A 7,548-nucleotide genomic window follows, 5' to 3' on the forward strand; every position below is an offset into this window, starting at 1 on the left:
GTAACATGTAACACAATACAGAACTATATACAATATTTTAAATGATTTTGTAAAATTGACAATTGCACTATGTACGTTATATCATTACCTTGTATCGTTGATCCACAATATTAAGCAATTCTACCTTTTGCAAGTTGACTGAGAATATAGCCTATAATTTAAATATGTGGCACATTTTTCCTTTTTTTCTCATTTAGTATTATATAAACAACACATGTAGAATTTAACGTTCAGTGTCAATGCAGCAATAGGGTACCGACGAGTTAAAATGCAAGTATGGTCCGCTAGACAAGTACAATTAGGCCTATCGATATAGATTATGAATATGTATTTTAAATGTGTTTGCCAGAATCACGCCTAATGTAGCCCAATAAAAACGATTTTAGCATTATGTATTACTATATTTTATTATTATTGTTTTTTTTTTCATATGTCTGACTTTTTTGCCAGTGACTTCAATAGGAGGCTGTGTGGTCCAGTGGTTAAAGAAAAGGGCTTGTAACCAGGAGGTCCTCGGATCAAATCCCACCTCAGCCACTGACTCATTGTGTGACCCTGAGCAAGTCACTTAATCTCCTTGTGCTCCGTCTTTCAGATGAGACGTAGTTGTAAGTGACTCTGCAGCTGATGCTTAGCTCACACACCCTAGTCTCTGTAAATCACCTTGGATAAAGGCGTCTGCTAAATAAACAAATAATAATCTCAATGTTTTTAATCAGATGTTGGTAATGACGATGTACAAGATGTCTGAGTTTGTCTTTACGCCTTAACTTGTGAATTTCCATCCACACTTGTAGAGGCTTATTATGGGTTAGTCCTCATTGTCCGGCTAACTTGTTCAGACAATCTAAACTACTTGCTGTTTGGTACGCTGCAATCAGGACTAACTTACTACAGATCTACAGTGTTTGATAGACCGCTTTTTAGTCCACTTGATGCGGACTAAGTCACTAGTACATTGCAATCGGCCCTATGTGTTTTTTGGGTTTTTTTTCTGTTTTGTACGTGTTTTTATATATATATATATATATATATATATATATATATATGTGTGTGTGTGTGTGTGTGTGTGTGTGTGTGTGTGTGTGTGTGTGTGTGTGTGTGTGTGTGTGTGTGTGTGTAAGGGTTTAGGATTTCTAATAGCTCTATTTTTTTCTTTGTTGTCCACTCTTCTAAAATTTAGCACATTCTTGCTAGGAAGGCGAGATGAACAATGCGCCTATTTGCAGAGTCATATGGTAATAAATTTGGTGACGCTATCGTTTGGCCACTCTCAGTTGAGGGGGAGTTGGGGCAGTTTCAGCTTGTAAAACTTGTCTCAGTATTTTCACATCAAACGCTCAGTGTAAAAAATGTCAACAGTAAACCAGTTGACCAAAATTGCCAAAACAAATAGCTATAACGAAAACTATTTTGTTTAATTTTTAAATCTTACAGACATATGGATGCATACAGTGGCTTAAAAAAAAACGAGAAACTTAAAATGTTGTTCTGAACATATTGTGGAACACAAAAGTTTAGGGTGGCCATATGGTTGCATGTTCATGGCCTTTGAACTCAAATCACAAAGCATTCTGGGCAGTTGTGTTTCTGTTAAAGAGACTAGGGAACGCACTGGACAGGTAAAACTGCATTGAATCTAAGTTTTAAAAACCGGAACACTGTCCCGGTGAACATGGAGCTATACGCTCTATCAGCACAAAACTGATCACACCTGACAAAACTGCAACAGGTGAAGGAAGCCCAATTGAACTATGCCCCCACAAGCCTTGATAAGGGCATCTCCTGAATAGATACTCAAGAGTAGGGGAAGCTGGTATATTAAGTCATCTTGTGTTTTATACCATGACCAGATTTCCAAAGCTCAGAAATGGGGCACACAAATTACTAATAGTTGTAAGACTATACCATTTTTTAAAGAATACCTCTTATCTGAATATAGTCCTTTTATAACTGTTATTGTTTTCACATTAAATTAAAAAAAAAAGAAAAGAAAAAACCTCTGACTGCTGCACAACAACTGCACCGTCCCTTTCCAATTCGTGGCCATGTTTAACTAGATGGTATAACCAGATTTATTGTGAGTTTACCATTAATGTCTAGCATTTTGCATTGTTTTAATTTAGTATAGTAACATATATGAAAAATATTATTCTCTACCTGTATTTTAATACGATTGGATATTGTTTACGTATTTAACGCAAGGAGTGCTATCTGGCTTCATTGCAAACCAGGATTTTTTTAAATCTTGGGGGAACATGTTGGGACACCTGGACATTTGTTGTGAAAAGGGGCTGATCCGGGACATCTGGTCAGCCTATGTCTTTAAGAAAAGTGGTTAAAATACCAAATAACCAAAAATATGCAATACAGGAAATGTATGTACAGTAATTACAGCTTAGCAAGCTTTAACAGGCATATAATTATTTAATTTGGGGTGACATGAAGTTGTTCAGACAAGTTAGCTAGAATGTTAAAATACCTGTTTAAGTTTTGGGACACATGTAATGTTCATGTGGTACAGTACTGCTTGAGAAGTTCTTCATCTATGAGTGTGACGTTAATCAGTATGGCTACACTAATAGATTGGATGGCTTTTAAAAAGTGTTTTACTACTCAGGTATTTAGCACTTAATAAATACAGTGAGATTTCATTTAAAATTTGTATTGGAAAAAGGCCATATGAGCTATAATTAGCTCGTTTACAACGGTGTCCAACAGCAGCAAATTACAATCACATAAAACACACAGAATACACATTTCAAACTCTACACATCATACACACACACACAGGGCTTCTTCAGATAGTGGAACAACACATTTTCAAATTGAAGATGGGAAGTCTCTGATCGAAGTCCCATCGGCAATGCATTCCCATCTGAAACTGCAGCAAAAGCAAAAGATTTCCTTCCAGTAGCACTTTTGCCAACGGTATTTGAAAATATTTGGTACCACACACATTTCGTAAGCTGTAATCACAGGTAAACTCCTGGAATAGATTACTCAAATAAATAGGCAGTTTGTTAAACACCCCTTTAAAAAGAATCTGATTCCAGTGAAAGGTCCTTCTATTATCAGGTGACAACAAGTTTAGCCTGGAATACCAGGTACAGTGATGTTCTAAAGGAGTGCTCTGAAGAACAAATCTACAAATCCTGTTAAACATTGTATCAATCTTCTCCAGCGACTCTTACTAGCAGTCATATCACATCATTGTAGTCCAGAATAGGAAACTAAAGTTGCTTAGCTCATTTAAACCTTGATTTAAAATGTAAGCAATGACGCTGGCCATACAACAATCCCAAGCTAACTTCAGAATCCATATGATAATTGTTTTCCTTTTGCATGGCAATAGCAAACATTAAAATAATATATGTTTGGAGTCCAAGCAAAAACATGACCCGATCAGCTTGGGCTTAATAGAGGATCATTTAGAATGGCCTAGTAACCCTTAACCCTCTCCATAACCTCAGCCTTCAGTCAATGGTTGCTATATTTTGGCTTGGGACCCTACATTTTGTAGATGGTATGAATACATGTGATTTATTTTTTCAACTTTGTGCAGCTTCTTCAACTAAATGTATATACTGCTGTGCAAGTCTTAGACATGTTGCATTTTTCTACTCTGATGCATTATGAGTATCAACAATTTACTCAAAGCCTCCACTAGTGTTTCTACTATTATAACAACCTTGACTTGCATAAAGAAGGAAACACATTGAGTGAAATAGCTTGCATCACTTGATTTTCAAGGTGTGGTATCTGAAGCATAGTCAACAAGTACAGAGAAACATCATCTGTAATTGACAAACCCAGGAGTGGAATACCCAAAAAGCTGTCTAACAAGGATGAGCAATATCCTTAAGGAATAGAAAGAAGACAAGCGTTGAATTGACAACGCTGTCCATTAAATCAACTGTACGAAGGTCACTCTTGAAATCAGGACTTAAAGGATGTGTTGCAGTAATAATATCTCTGTTAAGAAAAGAGAACAAGACTAAAAGGCTAAAATATGCACAAGAACACAGCAATTGGACTATGGAACAATGGTCAAAGGTACTTTGGACTGTTGCTGGATGGACAACAACACCTGTGCCTTCTGCCAGTTCTGTTGTCAATTCAACATGTGTCTTCTTTCTATTCCTTAAGGATATTATCTTCAAGTATTGCTCATCCTTGTAGACAGCTTTTTGGGTATTCCACTCCTGGGTTTGTCAATTGCAGATGGTGTTTCTCTGTACTTGTTGATTATGCTTCGGATACCACACCTTGAAAATTGAGTGATGCAAGCTATTTCACTCAATGTTTTTCCTTCTTTATGCAAGTCAAGGTTGTTATAATAGTAAAAAATGTTGATGCTCATAATGCATCAGAGTAGAAAAATGCAACATGTCTAAGACTTTTGCACTGCAGTGTATACCAGACAGAGCTTTCAGTAATAAGAATTAAAACTGATAAATAAATACAGCGGGCTGCTGTTTAAACAGAATACATACTGTAATAACCTGGCCAACCCATTATGGTCATTGCATTGGTGTCAATAGAAACAAAAGGCACTGCACACAATAAATTTAGGGCTAAACCCAGATTAAAGATCACTGGGGAATCATTTAACCTGTCTATGAAGTGGAAAGCTTAGTCACTGAGGCTGTTTATCACCTTTCAGTAACATTACATTCAGTCAAACACCAAAATATCTCCTGTCATGACGTATGGATTTGTTTTCATAAAGCTTTCAAAATCAGACTAAAGTTAAGTTCTTTAAATGTAAATTATTCCAAAAACATGCAACATGGAATGTAAGAATAATCCTGCTGGATTATTGACATATTTAGCAAAAGCCTTTCATTTTATCAGACAGTATGTCTGTCATAAAATTAACATTCAAAATAAAATTCACTAACTGTATCATCAAATTAAGTACAATTACAATTATTGTTACTTTAAAATGTCCTCAATGAGTTACTCTGCTACCAGACTGATTTCATGTCTTTATCTTTACTTTAAGATAAGGTCACACTATGATATGACATTCACAGGATGTTATAAAAACACACTCTAAGAAGCTGCACTTGTCACAATCAGTGCTGACAGTTACGGTATATAAGGGTATATTTAAGACTACAGTGATCACAGGTTACACATTAGTTTAAGGATCCACTAGGATCTACAAGCATGTTATTAAAGGTTAATTTATGTTCAGTGTGTCAGGCTGTTATTAACCCAGAACAGATTATTTTACTCAAGACATATATAGATAAAAAGAAAGATACTATAGGTATACTAGTAGTAAAATACAATTCATTTGAGTTTCAGAGGTCAGATTCTTCCTATCTGTCTGTCCTTCTCTTCATCCGTTAACATCAAAATGCAATGTGTTCCACCATTGGAATAATGGCATTACTGTCCCCATTAATCTAGCACCCTGTAAAAGAAAAAGCAAACATATTGTACACTTCACCAGATTATTTTGCTAAACTACATTAGGACAGGATTACTTGTGAAATCGTCCCATTGCCTAACTGCACACAAAACTATTTATTTGCCAACCTGGTTTAATACAAACAAGCAAAAAAGTCCTCATGGCATAATCATGCTTAGTAAAATTTGAACATATCCAGCCTGTGTGGAAAACACATTATATTTCCTCCGTCATCTCAGGATGCATGGTTTAAGGGTGGAGTACTATCTCAAGAGCTACACTGTTTGCTAGTTCCGTTACCCGTTCACTCCACTAGGCGGCAGCACTGAGCAGATAGCATACTGCAAAACTAAACATAAATTAAACCAGTAGATGGTAGCGCTGAGCAATCTTCCTTTTCTTGAATGTGTTTACAGACCCGTGCATTAGTTCAAAACAGCCCTACTGTCAGTGTCCTAAACAGTGTGAAATGACCTTTAGCCTACAAATACAGAGCCGTTATGTAAATTTCATTGGTCAATCTGTCAGCTGCAGTACAGTATGTGGGGAAGCTATTCAGTGAGCACCATAACTCCTGGCTTCAACCAACATTGCTGTTAAAATCTTTCTTGTCCTCCAAATCCTCCAAACCTCAAATCATAGTGTCTGCTTTATAAGGGCTGTATACCTGCCTGGGTTTGGCTTCACCCTGGCGTGGGGGATGTTCTGCTGATATACTGTGGGGTCTCTTGATTACTCTGGAACGAATGCCAGTTTACCGAAGTGTTGCTGTGGATCAAGTCTGCCTTTCAATGCTTTACTTGTACCCTGATGACAATTGCTACTTCCAGATGAGAATGCACCTGTCCACCAGGCCTGGATCTCAACCCAATAAAGCATGCTTGGGATGAACTTGAACGACATATACAGAACAGCATTACTCTCTGCACCATATACAGAACAGCATTACTCTCTGCACCGTATACAGAACAGCATTACTCTCTGCACCGTATACAGAACAGCATTACTCTCTGCACCGTATACAGAACAGCATTACTCTCTGCACCATATACAGAACAGCATTACTCTCTGCACCGTATACAGAACAGCATTACTCTCTGCACCGTATACAGAACAGCATTACTCTCTGCACCGTATACAGAACAGCATTACTCTCTGCACCATATACAGAACAGCATTACTCTCTGCACCGTATACAGAACAGCATTACTCTGCACCATATACAGAACAGCATTACTCTCTACACTGTATACAGCACAGTATTACTCTCTGCACCGTATACAGAACAGCATTACTCTCTGCACCGTATACAGAACAGCATTACTCTCTGCACCGTTTGCGGGAAATAAATGTCTGAATGTATTTCCATCCCTTAAGACACCTTCCAGCACCTTTTGGAGTCTACAACACGTCTGGTGAAGGCTGTGATCAGGGCCCAACCCAATATAAGGTCAATATCCAAATAAAGAGGCCAACAAGTGTATGTCTCTTGAGTGAATTTCTGTCTTTGCTTAGGGGCCACAATATTGGTATTCTGCAAGAAGCTTTATTCAGTTGGTGTGTGCTATTTTGTTTTTTGGAACAGACATGCACTAACAGTATAGGTTTTTAGGCCTGTACTCAAATATGCCACTAGAGGACTTGTTGCTCCATTAAAAGAATACCGCATGGCACATTACCACATTCAAGAATTTTCCAACAGCATTCTCAACTTTTTATTGAAAGGTTCGACAACAACCAACATTTTTTTCTTTTAAGTCATAGTTTGAATGGCAAAAAGAAAAACAACAATAAACATAAGTACTGTTTTTATTGCCTAATGTCTTCTGAGTAAAAAAAGATTCAAATGAAACTCCTTTGAATAGCTAGGAGGGTTTTACAAATGTCACAGTTATGCCCAGTGAAGAATGACTGCATTGTTAGCATGTCTAGAAAACACCAAACAATCAAGAATGAAGTTCATTGACACTATTGATAATATTGTCTGACAAAGAGATCTGTAAGCAGGAGAAGCATACACTGACTCCCCCAACCACAGACTACACCACTGGGATACAGTCTGTCCCGCTGCCTGCTAGCCACAAAACAAGTGCCCTTGTATTGTGAATGCCTTGCAGTGTTCCTGT

Source organism: Acipenser ruthenus, chromosome 3, assembly GCF_902713425.1.
Source record: "Acipenser ruthenus chromosome 3, fAciRut3.2 maternal haplotype, whole genome shotgun sequence".
In the NCBI taxonomy this organism is placed as follows: Eukaryota; Metazoa; Chordata; class Actinopteri; order Acipenseriformes; family Acipenseridae; genus Acipenser; species Acipenser ruthenus.